This window comes from Pan troglodytes, chromosome 11 (genome assembly GCF_028858775.2).
Source record: "Pan troglodytes isolate AG18354 chromosome 11, NHGRI_mPanTro3-v2.0_pri, whole genome shotgun sequence".
Classification (NCBI taxonomy): Eukaryota; Metazoa; Chordata; class Mammalia; order Primates; family Hominidae; genus Pan; species Pan troglodytes.
In genome coordinates this window covers 63,211,678-63,236,307 of record NC_072409.2, presented here as the reverse complement: position 1 = coordinate 63,236,307, position 24,630 = coordinate 63,211,678, and the positions used below count along the sequence as shown (strand labels likewise).

At 39.4% G+C, this 24,630-nt stretch overlaps 1 protein-coding gene across 1 annotated transcript in view; it reads right to left on the bottom strand.

Annotated features, from left to right (window-relative positions):
• The window catches only part of TMC1 (transmembrane channel like 1), a 148,210-nt gene that overhangs the window by 96,183 nt on the left and 27,397 nt on the right, over positions 1 to 24,630 (bottom strand). The gene's annotated exons all lie outside the window — the stretch shown is intronic.

The window sequence follows — 24,630 nt, the reverse complement described above, 5'->3', positions numbered from 1 at the left end:
TGCCCTTGTAAGTAGTGGCCAGAGAGCTAGCTAGCCCTGCTTCCACTACATGAAGACACAAGGAGCCAGCCATCTGCAACCTGGGAGAAGGCCCTTGCCAGAGCCTGACCATGCTGGCACTTCGATTTTAGACTTTCAGCCTCTAGCACTGTGAGAAATAAATGCCTGTTGTTTAAGCCACCCGGTCTATGGCCATTTGTTCTATCAGCTTGAACTGACTGGGACAGTCATTTTTGTTGTTTGTTTGAAAAACAATTTACCAAAAAAAAATTTACAAAAAAGAAAATTACAAATAGAGGCAATCCAGGCTTGTCTTCAGCTCTCGGGGGCTGCAGAACATATAGTTTAAGTGATGGAGTAGCCTCTGTCATGATAGAAACAGATAACCCAAGCCTGGATTGTGGTTCCACAAGTGCAATGCTGTCCTCAGTTGGATGGCTCCTGGAATATGTGGTTTTACAGACAAGACCCTTCAACATATGACTATAATTAAACTCCTATTAACATATAAAGTCAACTTTTAAAAATGAAGGGTCTGGCTAGGCACAGTGGCTGATACCTGTAATCCCAGCACTTTGGGAAGCCAAGGTGGGTGGATCACTTGAGGTCAGGAGTTCGAGACCACCCTGGCCAACATGGTGAAACCCTGCCTCTACTAAAAATACAAAAATCGACCAGGCGTGGTGGTGTGTACCTGTAGTCCCAGCTACTGGGGAAGCTGAGGCAGGAGAATCACTTGAACCTGGGAGGCGGAGGTTGCAGTGAGCTGTGATTGTGCCACTGCACTCCAGCCTGGGGCAACAGAGTCAGATTCTGTTTCAGAAAGAAAAAAAAAAGAAGGGTCAGTGGGGAATTTTTTTTGTAAGATGTTCCTTAGTATCAGTGCCAAACTCAGAATTTTGCAATACACAGTGACCAAAAAAACAGCACACACCTGCTAACTTAACTAATACTAGGGAGTGGGGCCTCATTATTCACCTGTACATGTGCACCCACCCATATTCTGGCATAAAAATATAGGCACAGTGGTAAAGATTCTCTTCGGTCATCAAACAGAACTCCCAAATCAGTTTCCTGATAGCGGACACAATATCTTGTCTTGTTGTAACTTCCATAGCATTGACCATTGCATTGACCACAGGGAGTGTTTAATAAATGTAAACCTTCTAGAAATAGAGCCTATTGACATAGTTTGGGGTAGATGTAGACAAGGGAGTATCTAATAATTTTATTTTCCACAATAATTAATGCTTGAAAGCAAAGTCATTCCCAGACTTTGGGATTGCACCCTTTATCATTAATCTTCTCTGAAACTCAATTGATAGACTAGACTGGCCTTGTTGTCAAACACCCTGACATTTGACATGACCTCTGTGCTGGTAAAATTAGTTGAAAAACAATTTCTAAAACCTTTTGCACATTCTAAAATATCCAATAAAGCAATGGCAAAAATTAAAAACTAAGTTCTCATGGCTGGGTTTTTAGATCCATGCAATGAAGAAAACACATCCTGTCTAAGCATTAACAATGTCTTTTAGAGGTGATAAGACAGGAGGGAGGGTGGCAGCCAGCAGGCACTTTCTAAAATGGTGAACTAAAGCCTCTAAGCAGAAAATCAAGCAAGTTGGGTTCTAATCCAGTCTCTGGGATCTGTCTCTATGACCTTGCCCATGTTTCTGATGCTCTTTGTCCCACATACCTGAGTGTCTGATTTTTCAGAGGAAATCACACCTGACTCAGACTCACACAGACCTAGGCAAGGTCTGACACAGGTTTCCTCAGTAACTGTGTGGCTTTTAATAGGTCAAGATTTCCCAGAAAACAAACAAATGGTCAGGCAATCGCACCCCTGCTTGCTAAGATGGTGGCAAGAACAAGGTGGGATCATAGATGTGAACGTGTTGAAGGGATTATTACACAGTCAATTCTACGGCAATGCTGGTTTTGAAACCATGACCTTGTTCTAACATGATTGATATATTACGGAACAATTTGATCATAACACAAGTCTGGGATTTGCTTATATGTGATTCTATCCACAAGAAACACCAGGTAAATGCAGAAAACTGCACCCAGCTAAACCAAGCAGCGTAGGAATACACAAAATCCACATACCATATCCATTAGCTACCGCATTTCCCCACACAGGTAGAAAAGCCCCACCTGCTCACAACTGGGACAACAACGACTCTCCTCCCAACACTTCTCAAAAACTCACAAGCTGCACCCTTTTGAAGGCCAACTTCCACAGGGAACGTTAGGTCTTTTTCAAAGTAAACTGCCATATTTATTGTAAATTTCTTAACCATTAACATGTGTAAAATATTGCTGTCATTGTTACTAAATTCCCATATTTTTTGTAATGTGCCACTAGTGATGTTTCTAGGTATTGTGTGCCTATCCCCATTTTTTTAGTAAAATGTGTTTTTATTGCCCAATTTTGCATAGTGTCGGGATTTTTAGGAACCCATACATCATGTTACGGCAGAATTCACTATACTTCAGTTATTTGGCATCAAGAATTTTGAAATTCATAAAACTAAGTATACATAGGAGTTATATTAATCTCTAGAATAATGAACACATATAGAGAAATGGAAATTCTTCTTAGTAGTAAAATTAAAATTTGTTTTTCAAATGTAATAAAGTGCTCACTTTCAGGACATCTCCACTGCTCTAGTTATTTAACAGATAATTTAAAAGACATCCAGTTTTGCTTATTAGATTTATATCACTTTCTAGATAAGTGGTCAATTCGAAAGCACAACTTTGTTCTAAAAAGGATGTAAAGAAATAGCTACTCCATATTTCTACCAAGATTTTTAATTTTGTGAGCTCGTGAACATTAAACTAGCAAAACTTAAGAAACAGAGAAGGAAGCCAAGGTAACAGTCAAATTAAAATCAGTACAAAATTAATTATAAACTCAGTTAATAATATAAAACCCTGTCTACATGGCATTAATAAAGTTTTTGTCAGATGTTATAAATATCATTTTCCTTTGAACAATATAAACAAGTTTTATTTTTGTCTCTTCAATTACTGTTAGTTTTCCTTGACGCTAGGTATAGTTTCATATTTCTCTTTCAATTACTACCCCGCCCTAGCCTCAAAATATATATCTTAGATTCTGGTTTTTAAACAAAGTCCAGACTCTATTATCTATTACATAATCTCAGGTATGAATTTCTTTTCTTCTCTAATGCTCTATCCCCTCCTTCATTCTCTGAGAGATCCCTGCCAGCACCCCCCCCCCAAGTTTTATACCAAAGAGGTCCCTGAACAGCCATTTTAGCTAATCCCTGCTCCCCATAGCCCACTGAAGACAGAATTACTAGACTCAACTCATCAGATATGTTGGGGATGGGTTTAAAATAAAGCCAGGGGGCAGAGGGTGGACCAAGAATAATTGTTTAGCAAGAAGAGATTCTTCATCCCCCATATCTGATGCTCATAGGATGTAAGAAAGTACTCTTGCAGGTAACAGGCCTTCAAGAAGGGACATTGGGCTGCAAGGTATCAGAGACTCAAGGAGAGGGCATGCCTTAATACTATTTTGAGGGCTGATCTTTGCAATGAGCTGGCATGATTTCAGGATGGAAAAAAACTAGTATCACCCAATTCTATCCTCCTTGATAATGTATTTCTTAACCAGAAAACATATTTCATTGTACAATTAGAAACAAGATACAAAAACAATCTCATATGAAGATAAACATTGATCAATACAGAACACTGAAGTGTCCACGACAGATAGCAGAATCTAAGAAAATAAAGAACAGTCTTTAGAACACTAAGATGCAAGAAAACATCTTTACATATATGATTTTCTACAGCTAATCCATTCTCCTACTCATTTGTATTTATCTGAATAAATTAAAGAGATTTTTCTACATGGTTAAAATGAAATAGGCTTTTGTGGATAAACTTTGAATATCTGTTGGCCTCAAACCATCCAAATGTCTGACTGAAACAAATGTGTACCACCCCCTTGAATTGCATTCAACAAAAGCCACCTGCCAAGACTGTAATCTGGTCTTCAGGTCTCAGAGCTGAAGCAAACCGTGCTACAATATGCACAGCTCTCTGAGCTGTAACCCCAGACTCATTGATAAATAATTGAGCGAGGTCTATTTAATGACAATAATACCTGGCCTCATCATTCATTTATCAATCCGTTGTGTTGGTAATTAGAATAATAAGGTTTCATGGTCTTTCAAGAATGCTTTCACAGTTAGTTGAAGAAGCACACACTGGACTAACTTACAAAATAGATAATTTACCCATAACACATGATACAACCACGATTACACAGAAGTGTTAGGTCATGCTATGCTGCCTTTGACACATTCTCATCCCAGGAAACATGTTCCCCTTTTGGGTTAGGTTAAGTTGACTTTCCTTTCCTCTTGTTTTCAATTTGATAGTATGATTGAGCAACAAATTTATTGCTCAGGCAAATGAAAGACATTTCAAAACTGGTGCTTAGGCAACTGTAATCAAAACTTGTACTTTCTAGCTGTTTCCAGTGAAGGGACCAGAAGAATGAAAAGTCTTTTCATAACAAACACTGCCATTTAAAAGAATTTAACCAATAGTCCAGAGAATCTGGCTTCTCTTGAAATATTACTGTGGGAGTGAGTTACAGAGGTAAGAAGCTACTCGAAGGTACAAAGATTAAAAATAAGAACTAGAGGCCTCCTAGATAATATAACTTCATAGTTAGGCTGGTAGAATTATTGAAAATCATCCCAAATACTGGAAGTGATTATTCAAAACACATTTTTTTCCTAAGGCAAATGCTGATGGCAGTAGCTGGAATGGTTAAGATGCCCAGTTGCTTCATCTGTAAAATGGAGATAATAGTAGCTACTCTGTAGGATTGTCACATCCATTATAGAAAATAATGTATGTAATGTGTTTAGCTTAGTCCATGGCAAATAGCAAGAGCAGTATAAGCAGTAACTATTACAGTAGTTCCCCCTTATCTGCAGTTTTGCCTTCCACAGTTTGTTACAAGTAGTCAACTGCAGTCCAAAAATATTTAATGGAAAATTCCAGAAATAAACAATTCATAAGCTTTAAATTGTGTGCTGTCCTGAGTAGCATGATGAAATCTCATGCCATCCTGTGCTGTCCAGCCTGGGAAGTGAATCTTCCCTTTGTTCAGCAAATCCACACAGTCTGCACTCTCCTCCTGTTAGTAGCCCTCTGGGTTCTCAGATTGACTGTCACAGTATCACAATGCTTATGTTCCAGTAACCCTTATTCTACTTAATAATGCCCCCAAAGCATAAGTTTAGTGATGCTGGCAATTTGGATATGCCAAAGAGAAGCCACAAAGTGCTTCCTTTAAGTGAATAAGGGAAAGTTCTCAACCTAATGAGGGCAGAAAAAAAAAAGTATGCTGAGGTTGCTAAGATCTATGGTAAGACGTCTTCTCTTCCTGAAATTGTGAAGAAGGGAAAAGAAATTCTTGCTAGTTTTTCTGTTGTACTTCAAACTGCAAAAGTTATGGCCACAGTGTGTGATAAGTGCTTAGTTAAGATAGAAAAGGCATTAAATGTGTGGGTGAAAGACATAAACAGGAATATGTTCTGATTGACAGCAATCAGGTTCAGTAGTATCCTTGGTTTTAGGAATCCACGGGGAGCCTTGGAAGGTATTCCCCTCTGATAAGGGTGGACGGCTGTATAAGCAGCAATACTACTAACAGGGCTGACTTCAGTTTTTATGCTGAATCTCCAAACTACAAAGTTAAGAAATAACTAGATACTTCCAGGCAAAACCCTAGCCCATTTCCCCTCAGACTGTTACCCCATTGAAAGTGGGAATTGTTCTTGTTAGTAAGTGAGCATGAGAGGATTCAACCCTCCATTTGAGACCCAAGGAGAGGGCCCAGGTGTTGGGCTTCAGAAGCCCCAGTTATGACACCGCCTGGGAGGAGGCAGTCAGGAATTCTATCCTGAGCCCTGACCCAGCCATGCTGTGCTGCTGTAGAGAGCTCGGGCCCCTGGGAATCTCTCTCTCTCTATCTCTCTCAATTTCTCTTTCTTTCCAAGCAGAAGATAATCTGAAGATATCCAACTGTGTTTTCTCTCAAAACTCTGCACATGTTCTCTGTAGCACTAAATTGTAAAATGTTACACTTGGACAACATCGTATTAAATTCTGTGATCCCTATCTCATGTCATAATTGGGACAGGGGTTTGAATCCTGGCTCTGTCACACACCAGGTGTGTGATTTGGGGAGAGTTATTAAATGCCTTTGATCCAGTTTCCTGACTTGTAAAATGGGACCAGCAACAGTGACGGCAGCAAGAGCTAAAGCACACTGAGTGTTGGCCATCTGCCAGGCACTATTCGTGTCCATCATCTCACTTCATCCCCTCAAAATCTTGAAAGGTGGGAACCATTATTATCCCCATCTCAGAGATAAGGAAACTGAGGATTCGCTAAGTAAAATAAGTATCCAAGGTCACCTAGTAAGTAGCACAGCTCTACTCTTTTTGAGCTCAGTGTTCCCAGTTTCCCCAGGATAACACCAGTGTTACCTCATGGAATTGGAATAAGGACATACATTCAAAAGTTGAAACAGTGTAAGCAAAGCAGTACCTGGCACACCAGGTAAATGATGCTTTTAGTTATTATCCAAAGATATTTATCTTTTTTTTTTTTTTTTTTGAGACAGCGACTCACTCTGTCTGCCCAGGCTGGAGTGCAGTGGTGCAATCTTGGCTCAAATCAACCTCTGCCTCCTGGGTTCAAGAGATTCTCATGTCTCAGCCTCCCGAGTAGCTAAGACTACAGGCTTGTGCCACTACACCCAGCTAGTTTTTGTGTATTTTTAGTAGAAACATAGTTTCACCCTTTTGGGCAGGCTGTTTTCGAACTCCTGACCTCAAGTGATCCGCCCACCTTGGCCTCTCAAAGTGCTGGGATTATAGGTGTCAGCCACCTTGCCCAGCTGATATTTATTATTTTTCATAGCAAATGTTGATGATACAATGTCAAGTAAAATTTCAGAATACAGAACAATTTGTATACTCTCGTTATAATTATGTAAAAGTAGTGTGCATCAATGATCAAAGACTAGGCAATTATGCAAATGCTTGGTTTCTCCATTTTCCAAACTCATTATATTATTGTCATTCAGTTTTGTTATCAGTAATAAACATAAATTTTGTTTATTTTAAGGCATTGTACCATATGCAGAAAGAGAGATAAAGGAATGTGGTCGTATGCTTTTCTGTAAGGAATTTACAATTTCATTAAAAAGTAAAGATATAGATAAATATTTAGGGCACCATCTAATTACTAACAAACAAGAATAGTAAAAGCAAACATAAATGCTACAAGATTGAGATGAGAGATGGAGTGGTATCAAGGAACCCTGAACAAAGGGAGGATTCAGTTACATGGTCAAAGGAGTAGGAGGGACATTCTGGTGCAGGCGAATGATATAAGCAAAAATGAAGAGATGAAAACATACCTGGGGTCTTCAGATAGACAATGAAGAGGACAGTTTAAATGCTTTAGAGGAGGAGCTGGCATGCCCTAATGTCAGGTCAGCAGTGCAGAATTCATTCTGCTATTAGTAAGGATCCAGAGTATTTTTGAGCAGGAAATTGATGGGTGTAATACAGTGCTGTGAGAAAAATGTTTCAACAATGATATACAAGATAAGTTAGAGAAAACATAAGATGAGAGGCTGGCTGCAAGTTGACTTCTAATGCATCCAGGCTTTTACATATGCTGTTTCATTTCTCTAAGATACCCTTTCTCTTCTCCTACACCTATTTTCTTCCTTTTCTTTATCTTCAGTTCTAGAGTTAGGCCAACACTACAGCTTCTCCACAAAACCTTTCCTGATCCTTTCTTTCTTTCCAACAATCCCCTCCACCCCCTAGGTAGTGTGACTTAACCTCTGACCTTTCTGCAGTAGTTATCCCAGTGTGTTGCTTTCTAGTCCATTTTTACCATTGCACTGGAATCTCCAAGGTCTATATTTTTTGTACTAATTTCCCAGTACTTAATATAGCACCTGGCATAGATGTGAATTTCAACAAATGCTAATTGAATGAAAGGACATCAATGAGAAGACCAGATGACTGTCAGGTCGTGGCCACTGGCACAGATATGAATTTAGCACCTGGCATAGATGTGAATTTCAACAAATGCTAATTGAACAAATGAATACCAGTGAGAAGACCAGATGATTGTCAGGAACCAGGCCACACAGCAGGCAAGTGGTGGGCGAGTGAGTGAAGCTTCATCTGTATTTACAGCCACTCCCCATTGCTAACTCATATTACCACCTGAGCTCCTCCTCCTGTCAGATCAGCAGTCGCATTAGATTTTCATAGGGGTGCAAACCCTATTGTGAACTGCACATGCGAGAGATCTAGGTTGTGAACTCCTTATGAGAATCTAATTCCTGATGATCTGTCACTGTGTCCCATCACCCCCAGATGGGATCGTATAGTTGCAGGAAAACAAGCTCAGGGCTCCCACTGATTCCACATTATGGTGAGTTGTATAATTATTTCATTATATATTACAATGTGCAGAATAAATGTAATGCACTTGAATCATCCTGAAACCATCTCCTCACCCAGCCCCAGTACATGGAAAAATTGTCATCCATGAAACTGGTCCCTGGTGTCAGAAAGGTTGGGGACAGCTAAATTAAGTCACAATCTCTAGGGCTGGGATATGGCATCAATATTTTTGTAAGTCCATGAACAATTCCAATGTGCAACAAGTTGGGGGCAGAATATGGAACTGTTGGGCTCAGAAAATGATATCCTGAATGTGCTGCTTTGGCATGCCGAGCACCTTGAACTAAAGGACACTGGAAGGCCTCAGTAGCAGCATCAGAGCCAAGGTCTCTCTGACCTTCTCCTGCTCTCCTGCCTCTCACCCCTTGTTCTTCCCCAAAACCAGCCATAGAATTCAGAATTCCCCTTCCCCAGGGCAGGCCGTAGAAACTAAAACCCCCTTTTCCCCAAAGCCGGCCATAAAAACAAGAATTATTACTCTAACCTTCTCTACCTCTCTGTCTAGAAGGTGGCCATAAAGAAATTCTATGACCTAGTCTTGGTCAACAGTAGGTCAAGGGAGGAAGAAACACTCTCATGTTTGTTGCTGACAAAAATTGTAGTCTTCGTAATCAAAATATATATATTTTATCTATGAAGTAGTACTGTCTAAAAGGAACTATACCAAATAAGCCAGGAGGGTGAAGAGATGTTACAACAGTGAGGCCAAGAAGAATCTGGACAGGTATTGCTGGGTTTCCCCACTCAGTTCATTACTATTAGATAATTCCCTGTTTGTCTAACAACACTTCTACATGGCTGTTCACACTTCATTGAATCTAAGCATAAAAATGGACAGTTTTTCCTTGGGTCTTCAAATCTTCATTCTGAAGGCTTCCATGTCATATAAAACGTTGGTTAAAGAAATGTGTTATGTTTTTCTCTTGTGAACCCTCTTTCACTAGAGAAGTGTTGTCCTTGACCTTATGATAGGGACAAAGTATCACATCTTTCTGCCCCTGCAGAACTAAACAAATTTTATTTACTGAGACTACTAAATTTAAGAGGTAAAGAACTCTTAAATTTAGCATGTTGGCCTAGCAATTATTGGAAGATTGGGCTAAAAAGCTACTATATTATATATAATTGTTTTGTTGTCTCCCTGAACTGGCAGTAAGTACTCTGCATGTTTTGATAATTGATAATTGCCTTTGGTAAATAACTACTTTTCATGTCCATACTTTATTTTACATCTCTAAAGAGTAACTACCTGACTATCTGAAAACAAGCAGTAAATAAACTAAGAACAAGCAAAAAGAGAATTGCATGTACATTTTTATAACCTCTTAACTTTTATGTCTGACGTATTTTGGTATAGTTCCTTTTGGATAGTACCACTTTACAGGTAAAATATATATTTTTTAGATTACTAAGACCTCTAAAATTTTTATTAGCAACAAACATGAGAGTCACCTATGTACAAAAATTTCTTAAGGGAATTTTTTGTCTCTAGTTCTGATGATACTCATGAAGATGTGTTAAAGCCAGATGCTGGTGTTAGTGAATAATTAAAGCAAGTCTTGGACAGGTCAAATTTGTATGAAATTCCAAGTTACAGCCACAGAAATTCTTCAGACTCAGGATGACTTCTTTGCTCCCTGGAGCTCTAAAACAATGCTAATGTTCATGGCTGGCTTAAATGTCAAATAAAGACTCAAACACATTTTAGTCACACCCTAGAGGTCATGCCAGCATCTTAGGGTAATTTTAGATGAAACAAGGGAAAAATAACAAGCTGGGCTTTAGTGGATTAATGAAAAATTTAAAAATAAAAGCGCACTAGATCCTTTTTCTACCTGCTGATTAAAACTTTTCCTAACTCTGATTTGTACTTGATTGCTTTAAGATTCAATTTATGGTTTAAACATTCTTTTTGTTAGTATTACAGTAGCAGGGAGAAGAGAGAGGAGACCACACAGGTTTCCCCAGGAGCTACAATACTGGTCACAGCACAAACTGTGTTTTCCTCACAGAAGGAAACCAAAATTTGGGAGGTTGTACTATTATCTGCTAAGATAATAGAAGGGTAGAGACAATTTGGAGGGTAGCAGAATATGGCACCCCAAAATATGCCATGTCAGGATTATGTGCCATATTATGCCAAAATGTGCCAAAAATATGGTATAAAGATTATTTCAAGATGAAAGCAATCAAGAAGCAGCAGATACAAGAAAAGCTCTCTGCTCTCCCCCTTTGCCTAAAAGCAGGAGATAAATATATAAAGGTATTATTTTCATTCCCCTTTTACCTGGAAGGACAGAAGTTAATCACTGAAGACTATTCCAGACTTATCAGTCAAGAGAGGGCACCAGAGGAATCTGCATGACAAGCTTTACTAAATAGTCCTTATTTTCCATTAGTTCCCCCATATATTTGCTTTCCCATCATTTGCCATCCTAGAAACTCAAAGTCCTTTTCCTTTGTCTTGTCACTTCTTTAAAAATGTACTGTTCTTTTGTTAAGATGCTATGTGAGCTCAAGTTCTAACCTCCTCTTTCAGTTACTCATCCCTGAATAGTCCCATGAATAAGAGGGATATACATGGTAATAAACTTCTGCTTGTTTTTCTCTTGTTAATCTGTCTTTTGTCAGTCTGACTTACAAGGCTCCAACCAATAAATCTAAAATTGATGGAGGGAAAAAGAATTTTACACAATTTACAACCAAATTATTGTAAAGAATTCTTTCTTAGTGTGAAGCATTTTATAATGGTAACTTTATACATGTCTCTCTGGATAGTCTCTTTAAGCTCTATGAAAATGATTTTATGTTTGTTTATTTTTTTGTCCTTTGTTTTAATGAATCAGTTGAGCATGTTATTAGCAACACTAATACCTGAAGGTAGGGATAGTATTATGTAGGCTGCAGAGTTCCAGGCCATATCACTAAGGCATCCCAGCTTACTCTTACTGTTCTTGCGTTGAGCAAAAATGAGATTTGGGGAGAATGTGACCTAAAACCCACAAATGAATCTTAAAATCACCAGCCCAAGAATAAGAAGGAAACTCTGTCTAAAACCATACCTCAACAATTCTAATCAACAAAATGTTGCAAAATGGTGGAATTTCCCCTTGCCCCTTTACTGTGGGAATATTTTTATTAGAAGTAGGTAGAAATAGCACTGAAATTATAGATTGCTATACATAGCTATGAGGAGGACCCACCCAAAATTCTGGCTGATAAACAAATTCATTTTATTTCTATTATTCTTTCATTGTCCCTTTTACTTAGTCTTTTTTTTCTTTAAGTAATTACTGGGTATGTTTTATGTTCTTAATGTGTTAAGTGTTTAAAAGAAATCAAGGAAATATATGAATTCCTTTCTACAGCTTAAACATTATTAAGAAAAATGAGATCTAGGCCCATGAAATAGTTACATAACAATGCAAGACAGCCTTGAAGTGAAAAGGGAGAGGACAATGGAGGCTTCAGAGTTGCTGAAGATATTGTAGATGAGATAAGAATTCAAATGGATGTTAAAGAGCTAATAGAATTCGAGTAGGCAGAGAGGGCATTCCAGGCATTGGTTTGCAGGAATTTATCTAACAAAGGAGACATTTCCACCATGAATCATACATATAATCTCATATTCTTAGATATACTAGCATTCAGCTCTTTGCAAGGCCATCTACGTGGCTTGATAGACAGACTGTGCTAATTTTGCTTGCCTCATGTGCATTCTAATCAAACATGTTCTAATGAATTCTGAATACTGTGAAACAGAAAAATTCACAAAGTGCTGCCCCATAGTGAGAAGAGGCATCCTGCATTGAAAGTGTAGGTAACATGTTTCAACACAATACCTGTGTGCTTATATTCTTCTAAATATTTCTAAGCATTATAACTGTTTTTTCAAAACATTTTTCAAAATGTTGTATAGTGATATTTAGAAGTGCTAAATCTAAATTTTTCTAATAGAAGTCTTTAGTTTTTCTCTTGGAATAGGGTATTCTATCTTTTGATCTATCAGTGGACAATACATTTAAAATGATGCTTTTAAACGATGGCATTTCAGTGAGCTCTGCAAATCACTAGGACTACCAGGTAAATTTGATTGTTTGCCACATGACAAACTTAGACATGGAAGACTGTCCTAAGCAATTGGGGAACACAGCTTGGGTAAGGGCACCCTCAGAGGACACCATCTTCCTATGCGAACTGGCCTTTCTGCAGAATTAAGTTGTGTTAATATTTTACAGTGTCCTCCCATAGCCTCCCTTCTAACTTGTAATCATGTATCATTATGTAGATATGAGTGCCTTTGTGTATTTATACATTATATGTACATGCACACATATATAAATATATAGGTAAACTTATGCATATATATTACAAAAGCATCATAAACACAACTATTTGAAATAAGTGATTCATACCATTTAAAAATTTCTAATTTTTATAACTATAAAAGGGAATCTTGGACCCCTTATATTTGAAATGTAAAACTATTCCCCTTTCCTCCTTTCACATGATTTGTTATGATATTTGTGATGGTTAATACTGAGTGTCAACTTGATTGGATTGAGGGGTACAAAGAATTAATCCTAGGCATGTCTGTGTGGGTACTGCCAAAAGAGATTAACATTTGAGGCCGGGCGTGGTGGCTCACGCCTGTAATCCCAGCACTCTGGGAGGCCGCGGCAGGTGGATCACGAGGTCAGGAGATCGAGACCATCCTGGCTAACACAGTGAAACCCTGTCTCTACTAAAAATACAAAAAATTAGCTGGGCATGGTGGCGGCCACCTGTAGTCCCAGGTACTCGGGAGGCTGAGGCAGGAGAATGGCTTGAACCCGGGAGGCGGAGCTTGCAGTTAGCCGAGATCGTGCCACTGCACTCCAGCCTGGGCTACAGAGCCAGACTCCGTCTCAAAAAAAAAAAAAAAAAAGAGAGAGAGAGAGAGAGATTAACATTTGAGTCAGTGGGCTGGGGAAGGCAGATGCACCCTTAATCTGGGGGGCACAATCTAATCAGCTGCCAGTGACTATAAACCAAGCAGAAAAATCTGAAAATGAGAGACTGGCCTAGCCTCCCCGACAACATCTTTCTCCTGTGCTGGATGCTTCATGCCCTCGAATATCGGACTCCAAGTTCTTCAGTTTTGATTTTGGGACTGGCTCTCCTTGCTCCTCAGCTTGCAGACAGCCGTTGTGGAACCTTGTGATCATGTAAGTTAATACTTAATAAACTCCTGTATATATATGTATGCATGTGTGTGTGTATATACATATATATGTATATACATATATATATATATATATATATACACATACACACATAAAATGTGTGTGTGGGGGTATCCTATGAGTTGTCTAAGAGAACCCTAATACAATATTTGAATACAATGTATTTCAAAATTTATTTTAATATGTGCATTTTAATAAAGTTTAACTACTTTTATCTTATTTAAGCCCCCAAACTAGTATCTCACTTGCCATTGCTTGCTCATATACATAAACATGGCCACAAAAATGCCTTGATTGTTATCTTGTTACAAGCTTCATAAAACAGAAGGTTATGTCCACAAAAAGTACCTTACCTGAGATCTGGATAACTCTTCCCCAAAACAGCAAGGACACATTTCTCTGATTAATCTTATTTTGTGCTTATTAGGTGCATATTTGCTTTCCTTTTACTGTTAATGTATTATGTCAAATGTATTTAAAAGCATTCCTAGATAATTTTACGATAATTAATGTATTTATCCTTTTAACTACCTTTCCAAAAAACATCATGAATAGTCTAATAAAAGTTGTGAAAATCAACTGTTACTGACAGCTAAAATTCTAAAGAGCACACATTTGATAAATCATTATCAAAAACTGTTAGGGGACAGGATGCCCTGGCAAGCTCAGAAAATTTAATGTGTCTTACTATATATAATATGTTGACTGATAATACCACAGAAAATAGGGTGCAATGAAATGTAACTAAGAAGATAATAGTAACCATGATTTATCTATCTAAAAAGAACTTCAGAACTTTTTTATATCTGATATTTATTATTATCATTTTATACTGTGCTACTAAAAAATATCCCTGTTTATTTGAAGTTTAAGATTTCTATGGTTTGACTATGTCTCCTAAAGTTTATGTATTGGAAACTTAATTGCCATTGTAACAGTAGTAAGAGATGGGACCTTTAAGAGATAATTCGGTCATGAGGGCTCTATCCTCATGAATGTATTAATGTGATTACCATGAGAGTGGGCTAGTATCACAGAGTAGGCTCCTGATAAAAAGATAAATACAGCCCCATTTCTCTCTGTCTCTCGTCCTTGCTCACCACGTGATGCCTTCCACCATTGGATGACCCTTGCCAGGTGCCAGTGTCATGCCTCTTGGACTTCCCAGCCTCCAGAACCATAAGCCCAATAAGCCCAATAAATTTCCTTTCTTTATATATTATCCAGTCTGTGATATTCTATTATAGCAGCAGGAAACTAAGACAAGGTTCTTTAAATTCTTGCTAATTAAATGTTCGTGGAAATTAGTGAATAAGATTGCCAAGAATATTGGAAAACATCTTTGAATATTATCATTTTAGACCCACTTTTTCCAATGACTAATATCCTTCTGCAACCATATGGGCAGAACCTCAAGATGATTTAACTAGGCCATGTGCTTGAGATTTTGAGGCAGTTATGAGAGTAATAAATGCCTCCACAACTTTCTAAAAGAAATAGAAACAGTAGCTCAGTGAGCCACTTGAAAAGCCTGCCAAACTAAGGCAGAGACAAGAATATCTCCAGGTAACTATGGTAAATGGTACATGCATAACTAAGAAAGATTAAACAAATCACGAAACAGACAAGTAAAGGGAATTCTTGGTAGACAAAAGTATATTTAGCCTGTGTTTTACAGCTGACTTCCCTAACAATTGAGAACGTTTTCAAAACATGCAAATCCCAAGGAAAAAAAACAATAATTTTTACATTTGGCTTTTCTCAATATCCTTTCAGGGAAAATTTCAAAATATTATTTGAAAGGCATTGGTAAAGTTAACCACAATAATTTGCTAAGCACTCATAACAATACAATAAATATTAATAAGATAAATCCTGAGACAGAAAACTGTCACGGACATTGTTCTTGTTTAATAGAAATATGTAAGATGCAGGATAGTTTATAGCTGTAAATACTTATTCCAATAGAATGAAAATGATGAAGCAGGCAATTGTGGTAGATCAACTCTAATGTGAATGGCAAGAGATTTCTGATCTCAATCAAGAATTGATTTCTCTTGAATAAAAAGTGTTCCACTTTATGATAAAATTTAAAAAGAGAGAAATGAGCAGAAGAGGAGAAGATGAAAGAAAAACTGAAACTCTCTATGCATGCTAACAGATTTGGGAGGAAAGTCATATAAACAAAATTCATATAAAACAAAAGTCATATAAAACAAAAATCATTTAGCTAGCAGTTTTTTTAGTTTAAAAAACTGGGATAAGAAGTCATTGATGCACTTTCGGCCTTTGTCTGGAGCCTTCACATTATGGAATCATTGTTTTTCCTTCTCACAGGCAGTTCTAATTCAAGCATTTCATAGTTGATTATAGATTAAATAACAGAGTTATTTTACTTTAACCTCTGCTTTCAGTTGTTCCAGATCAGTTTTACCTTAGTTGAGTTCATTATTAAATCCCTCAAAGAGATACCGAAGCTGACTTATGCTGGCTCACACAAAACCACTGATTATGAAATTTTCAAGAATTTTGTGAGTTGGCTCTAACTGTTGGTAGCTTAAAATTGGCTATAGTGGAAGTATTTACACCACGGAAATTGGCAAGCACTATAGATCAGGGCTTTTTACCAGCACATTTCTGTCCTTCACTCACCTATTCATCCAGACCCTTTAAACATCCCAGTCATGTTAATTGTTCTGCTTTGGAAATGAATGTCCAACAAAAAAGACATTAACATTTTCACCCACACAGAAAATATTAATTAAATATTGCATACAAAGCACTATGCTAGTACTTGAGACAATAAAGAGCTATGTGATACGTTTCGTGCCCTGAGGAGCTCAAAATCTCTTCTGAAATGGAGATTTACATATAATTTTTAAAAATGCAACACAATGCTGCATAACAGAAGAGCCAAATGAATAATCAAGAGAATTCATTTGAATTTTATTTCTATGGGCGTTGGCAGAGAAAGAGGCTCAAACGGGAGATAAAGTCAGGCATGGAAGAAGCATAGGATGCCAAAAAATGGAGAGGATACCAGAATAAAGTGATAACAGGTACCTGGCATGTCTATAGGGAAGATTAATCTCATTTCACTGGAAAATACAGTTCAAATTAGAAGTAGTATGGCACAGTAGAAAAAGCCTGAGGTTTTAGAGACAGAGAAATCTGGATTGTAATCCACCCTCACAGTTAATAACTGTGTAAGGTTACCTTACCTCTATCAATCTCAATTTTCTCATCTGTAAAATGGGGATAACTTTGTTTTCAATGTTCGCATAAGGATTAAATGAGTTGATGTGTAAAACATCTAGTACAGGACACGATACACAGGAGACACTCAAAAACATTTGGAGATGGTTTTGTCCCTCTCCAAAACCTCATGGTCATCATCAGTAATTAATGAGAGTTTGCTTTGGAAAGTAAGTTGGAATTCAGGTTGTGGAGCTCACCGATATTTTTTAGGCAAAATTGACTAAATTTTGTTAATTACTAGGGAGACATTGAAGGGTTTGAACATGGGGATGGCAGGTATTTAAAAAGAACTCCATGACTATAGTGCATGAACAGTGACTTGGAGTTACATAGACTTGAGTTCTATAATGTGAGTTGGCTGAATTATTTGAGACCACTGAATTCTGCTATTGGAAAAGATGGAAATCATTAGAAATGTTCAGCATAGATAATAAGTAGCTCTTGGCTTGGAATAGTCAGGTGAAATTCATAGGCAGGGGCAATTTCATAGGCCTGTGACCTGCACTGTTACAGGACCCCATACTCACATGGGCCCTGTGCTTAGTTTTATGCTCTGCTATTGTCATTGCTGGGAAGAAATTATAATTTTTCTGAACACTCATAAGTTTTTAATTGAGACAGTCTCCTGTAACAAATGACAGATTAACAAGAGAAAAACAAACAAGTCTATTAATACATGAACATCACGCAGGTGAAAAGTAACTCAAGGCAGTGTGGCTTAGAATCCCAGCTAATACAAAGTATTCAACAAGATCAATACATTGTAGAGAAGTGACAGGACAAAGAGGAAAACAGCCCTAAGCTTCCAAAGGCCAGAGAACTGTGGGAAAGAGTCAAGTCTGTTCCCAGATTTTTCTGAAGCAGGTTCTCAGCTGGTAAAGGTTGTAAAGGAGAATTTACATCTTGTCTTTAGGCAGGAAAGGGGAGGAGGAACATAAAAGACCTTTTGTTTTTGTAATTCTCTGTCCTGCTTTTAGGCAAATAGAAGAGGCAGAGAGCTTTTCTGCATGTGCTTCTTAATTCCCTTCAGCTCAAAAATATTTACGTCAATGAGGCATATTTAGAGCAGGCATATTCTGGTTTCTTTCATCATCTTAAAATTCTTAATAATAGAAATTCTTAAGTATTTTTGAACAAGGGGCCCCCCATTTGCATTTTACATTACATCATGCAAATTATGTAGCTGGTCCTGCACATAGGATATGTTAAATATAGCTAATAAGTAAACATGTACATATGATGCATAGGCATGTTTGATGTGTTCACTACAGATAGCAGGTAAATTAGTAACCTGTAATATCTGCCAAAGAAAGACAGAAAATAAATTTTTAAAAATATATATGATGAACAAACAAGAACATTACAGTTAGAAAGAGATGAAAAGACCAAATCATTATCCTGACACTTTGGGACTGAGATACCTGTCACTGCTAACTTGACCAGCCATTGGTGTCATCCAGTTTGTTCCTCTTGCATCTGCTCTGTCCAAGAAATGCAGACACAACTCCTGCAATTTCAGCAGGCTAATCACAAGCTACTGCTATGATCAGGCGCACTTGTCCTGTGTCATTCATTCCAATGGAGCTGGTACCTATCATTGGCCCAAGTAATCTTTATTATGTGGGCCCCTTTGGGACCTCAGTCCCCTTAGCCACACTATCAGCAGGATGAGAGAGACAGGGCACACGAACACTGCAGAACACAGGATACAGAAGTGTGGTCCTGTTGCCCATGATCTCACGATATTGCTACTTTATCCCATGTCTTACCATAACCCATCTCTTTCCCCTTACTTCTCACTGTGCTTTAAATAAGCTTACTAAGCCATGTGATTTGAGCATTTTAATTTGGTATGTGAACCTTCAGGTTTGTGACTTCTGGGAGAGCTTGCTTGGTAGTGTACTTAGAGACCTCCATCATACCAAGGTAAGTTTCCACACAACAAGCTTAAATTGTGGATCTATCACTTATTAATTGTCTGACAATTATTTATCCTCTCAGAGTTTCAGTTTCCTTATATGTAAAGTCAAAATAGTAAAACCTACCTTGAAGGAGGGTTAAGAGGGATAAAGAAAATTATTATGCTAGGTACCATGTTACATGCTTGTATCTATGAGCTTATTTAATTATCTCAATAACTTTATGCAGTAGTACTTTTATCTCCATTCATAGTAAGGAGACTCAAGGATGTAGAGACTAAGAAACTTGCCCACAGCATAATGCTTGACACCTGGTATGAACTTATAAAATAGCAGAAAAATGGGATGTCAATGTTACCTTTTGATGGACAAAATCTAGATGCATTAATTGCCTATATACTCTCCATTCTGCAGATGAAAAATTGCTATACTCAAGATACCTGTAAAGTACAAGAACTGAAGGCCTGTGCTTTGGTTGAGTTATTGGTTAAAAGTAATCCAGAATGAACTGCTAGGAAAAAATGGCAGATAGGAGGCAGGACTAAATTGCAGCCCCTACTTGGATGGATAGAATGGAATGTGGAGACTTGCACTGTGAACTTTTGTTCCAAGAACTGCTGCAGAAATATACCGGGAAAGTCAAGAGAATCCACAGACCATTTGAAGGAAACAGGTTGCTCCTGCAGGACTTGGGAGACAGCCCAAATACTGTGAGTGCCCAAACTGCAAAAGTGGGAAAGGGAGATCATCCCCTGCCCCGAATACACACACTCACTGGGGAACCTAAAGGTCCAGATCACAAGAGAAAGATTTGACCTTACCTGGAGCTGAGACAATTTAGAGAGCTGAGTGAAACACAAGGGTAGAAGAAGCCACAGGAAAAGCCATGTGGGTTCTCCAGGTCCCCAGAGAAGCAATTTCTGACTTGTCTCACAGGAGTCCTTGAGGAGGGCTGCCAGAGGAACTGGGAAAAGACCACAGGGAGAAGGAAACCTCCAGCTGAACTCTGTAACAATTCCAACCAAATGTGAAGTTTCCTGGCCAGAACTTGGGGGAGGATGTGAATCCGGTGACAGGCAGGGAGGTGGCACAAAAGCCCCGCTTGCTTTCTCAACCAGGAGGCTGGTAACCTGGGGCAAGTTCTCAGCCCTACTTGCCCACTGCCTGAAAACAATCTCAGTGCTGTTGGTGGGGGCACAGTGGGAATGAGACCAGCCTTTTGGGTTGCATGGGAGCTGGGTGAGGCTACCAGCTTTCTCCACTTTCCTGACAACCTGCATGACACAGCAGAGGCAGCCATAATCCTCCTGGGAACATAACTCCATTGACCTGAGAACCACACCCCCATCCCCACAGCAGCCACGGCAAGCCCCACACAAGGAGAGTCTGAGGTCATTCGTACCTAACCCTGCTCCCACCTGATGGTCCTTCCCTACCCACCCTGGTAGCTAAAGACAAAGTTCATATTCTCTTGGGAGTTCTAGGGCCCCCACCCACCACCTGATCCTCCCCTATACTACCACAGCTGACGTACTCTTGAAAGCGCCACCTCCTGGCAGGAGGCCAACTAGCACAAAACTAGTGCATTAAACAACTACAACTAAGGCACCTCACAGAGTCTGTTTTACTCCTCTGCCACCTCCACTGGACCAGATGCTGGTATCCACAGCTGAGAGACCTGAAGATGGTTCACATCACAGGACTCTGTGCAGACATCCCCCAGTGCCAGCCCAGAGACCAGTAGCTCCACTGGGTGGCTAGATCCAAAAGACAAATAACAATCACTACAGTTTGGCTCTCAGGAAGCCACATTCCTAAGAAAAGGGGGAGAGTACTACATCAAGGGAACACCCCATGGGACAAAAGAATCTGAACAGCAGCCTTGAGCTTCAGATCTTTCCTCTGAAATAGCCTACCCAAATAAGAAGGAGCCAGAAACACAGTTCTGGTAATATGACAAAATAATGTTCTTTAACATCATCAAAAAAACACAATAGCTCACCAGCAATGGATCCAAACCAATATGAAATCCCTGAATTGCCAGAAAAAAAAATTCAGAAGGTCACGTAGTAAGCTAATCAAAGAGGCACCAGAAAAAGGTGAAGTCCAACTTAAGGAAATAAAAAAATATGATACAAGATATGAGGGGAGAAATCTTCAGTGAAATAGATAGCATAAATATAAAACAATCACTACTTCAGGAAATAAAGAACACAGAGAAATGCAAAATGTACTGGAAAGTAAAAGAATTTTAAAAAATGAATAAAGCCTCCAAGAAGTTTGGGATTATGTTAAATGACCAAACCTAAGAATAAGTGGAGTCCCTAAGGAAGAAGAGAAATCTAAGTTTGGAAAACATATTTAGGGGAATAATCGAGGAAAACTTCCTCAGCCTTGCTGGAGATGTAGACATCCAAATACAAGAAGTTCAACGAACACCTGGGAAATTCATTGCAAAAAGATCATTGCCTAAACATATAGTTATCAGGTTATCTAAAGTAAAGACAGAGGGAAAAATCTTAAGAGCTGTGAGGCAAAAGCACCAGGTAGCCTATAAAGGAAAATCTATCAGAGTAACAGCAGATTTCTCAGCAGAAACCCTACAGGCTAGAGGGGATTGGGGTCCTATTTTTATCCTCCTTAAACAAAACAATTATCAGCCAACAATTTTGTATCCTAAGCTTCATAAATGAAGGAAAGATACAGTCTTTTTCAGACAAAGGCCGAGAGAATTTGCCACTACCAAGCCAGCACTATAAGAACTGCTGAAAGGAGCTCTAAATATTGAAATGAACCATGGAAACACATCAAAACAGAATCTCTAAATCATGAGTCTCACAAGACCCATTAAAACAAAAATACAATAAATAAGTAAATAAATAAAAAACCAAGGTATTCAGGCAACAGATAGTATGATGAATAGAATAGTACCTCACATCTCAATACTAACATTGAATGCAGATGGCCTAAATGCTCCACTTAAAAGATATAGAATTGCAGAATACATAACAATTCACCGATTTGCTGGCAAGATGGCAAAACAAGAACAGCTCCAGTCTGCAGCTCTCAGCAAGATTGACGCAGAAGGTGGGTGATTTCTGCATTTCCAACTGAGGTACCCAGTTCATTTCATTGGGACTGGTTGGACAGTGGATGCAGCCCAAGGAGGGCAAGCCAAAGTAGGGTGGGGTGTTGCCTCACCCAGGAAGTGCAAGGGATCAGGGAACTCCCTCTCCTAGCCAAGGGAAGCCACTATGGACTGTACCACATACACCGGCCCAGATACTGCACTTTTCCCGTGGTCTTCACAACCTGCAGACCAGGAGATTCCCTCCAGTTCCCACGCCACCAGGGCCCTGGTGCTGGGTTTCCAACACAAAACTGGGCTGCCGTTTGGGCAGACACAGAGCTAGCCGTAGGAGTTGTTTTTTCATACCCCAGTGGTGCCTGGAATGTCAGTGAGACAGAACCATTCACGCCCCTGGAAAGGGGGCTGAAGCCAGGGAGCCAAGTGGTCTGGCTCAGTGGGTCCCACTCCCACGGAGCCCAGCAAGCTAAGATCCACTGGCTTGAAATTCTCGCTGCCAGCACAGCCATCTGAGCTCGATCTGGCATGCTCGAGCTTGGTGGGGGGAGGGACGTCTGCCATTGCTGAGGCTTGAGTAGGGGGTTTTACCCTCACAGTGTACACAAAGTTGCCAGGAAGTTCAAACTGGACGAAGCTTACCATAGCTCAGTAAGGACACTGCACCCAAACTGCCTCTCTAGATTCCCTCCTCTGTGGCCAGGGCATCTCTGAAAAAAAGCCAGCAGCCCCAGTCAGGGACTCATAGGTAAAACCCCCACCTTCCTGGGACAGAGCACCTGGGGGAAGGGGAGGTTGTGGGTGCAACCTCAGCAGACTTAAACGGCCCTGTGTGGCAGCTCTGAAGAGAGCGGCAGATTTCCCAACACTGGGTTCCAGCTCTGATAAGGGACACAGTGACTCCTCAAGTGAGTCCCTCACCCCCAGGTATACTGACTGGGAAACACCTCCCAGTAGGGGCTGACAGACACCTCATACAGGAGAGCTCTGGCTGGTATCTGGTGGGTGTCCCTCTGGGACAAAGCTTTCAGAGGAAGGAAGAGGTAGCAATCTTTGCTGTTCTGCAGCCTCTGCCGGTGATACCCAAGTGAACAGGGTCTGGAGTGGACCTCCAGCAAACTCCAACAGACCTGCAGCAGAGGGGCCTGATGGTTAGAAGGAAAACTAACAGAAAGGAATAGTATCAACATCAACAAAAAGGACATCCAGAGACCCCAGCCGAAGGTCACCAACTTCAAAGACCAAAGGTAGATAAATCCATGAAGATGGGGAGAAACCAGTGCAAAAAGGCTGAACATTCCAAAAACCAGAATGCCTCTTCTCCTCCAAAGGATCACAACTCCTTGCCAGCAAGCGAACAAAACTGGATGGAGAATGAGTTTGACGAATTGACAGAAGTAGGCTTTAGAAGGTGGGTAATAACAAACTCCTCCAAGCTAAAGGACCATGTTCTAACCCAATGAAAAGAAGCTAAGAACCTTGAAAAAAGGTTAGACAAATTGCTAACTGAAATAACCAGTTTAGAGGACATAAATGACCTGATGGAGCTGAAAAACACAGCACGAGAACTTCATGAAACATACACAAGTATCAATAGCCAAATCGATCAAGCAGAAGAAAGGCTATCAGAGATTGGAGATCAACTCAATGATATAAAGCAAGAAGACAAGATTAGATAAAAAAGAGTGAAAAGAAATGAACAAAACCTCCAGGAAATATGGGATCATGTGAAAAGACCAAATCTATGTTTGATTGGTGTACCTGAAAGTGATGGGGAGAATGGAACCAAGTTGGAAAACATTCTTCAGGATATTATCCAGGAGAAATTCCCCAAGCTAGCAAGGCAAGCCAACATTCAAATTCAGGAAATACAGAGAACACCACAAAGATACTGCTCAAGAAGAGCAACCCCAATACATGTAATCATCAGATTTACCAAGGTTGAAATGAAAGAAAAAATATTAAGGGCAGCCAGAGAGAAAGGTTGGGTTACCCACAAAGGGAAGCCCATCAGACTAACAGTAGATCTCTCTGCAGAAACCCTACAAGCCAGAAGACAGTGCCAATATTCAACATTCTTAAAGAAAATAATTTTCAACCCAGAATTTCATATCCAGCCAAACTAAGCTTCATAAGTGAAGGAGAAATAAAATCCTTTACAGACAAGGAAATGCTGAGAGATTTTGTCACCACCAGGCCTGCCTTACAAGAGCTCATGAAGGAAGCACTAAACATGGAAAGGAACAACTAGTACCAGCCGCTGCAAAAACATACTAAATTGTAAAGACCATCAACGCTATGAAGAAATCGCATCAACTAATGAGCGAAATAACCATCCAGCATCATAATGGCAGGATCAAATCACACATAACAATATTAACCTTAAATGTAAATGGGCCAAATGCCCCAATTAAAAGACACAGACTGGCAAATTGGATTAAGAGTCAAGACCCATTGGTGTGCTGTATTCAGGAGACCCATCTGACGTGCAAAGACACAAATAGGCTCAAAATAAAGGGATGGAGGAATATTTACCAAGCAAATGGACAGCAAAAAAAGCAGAGGTTCCAATCCTAGTCTCC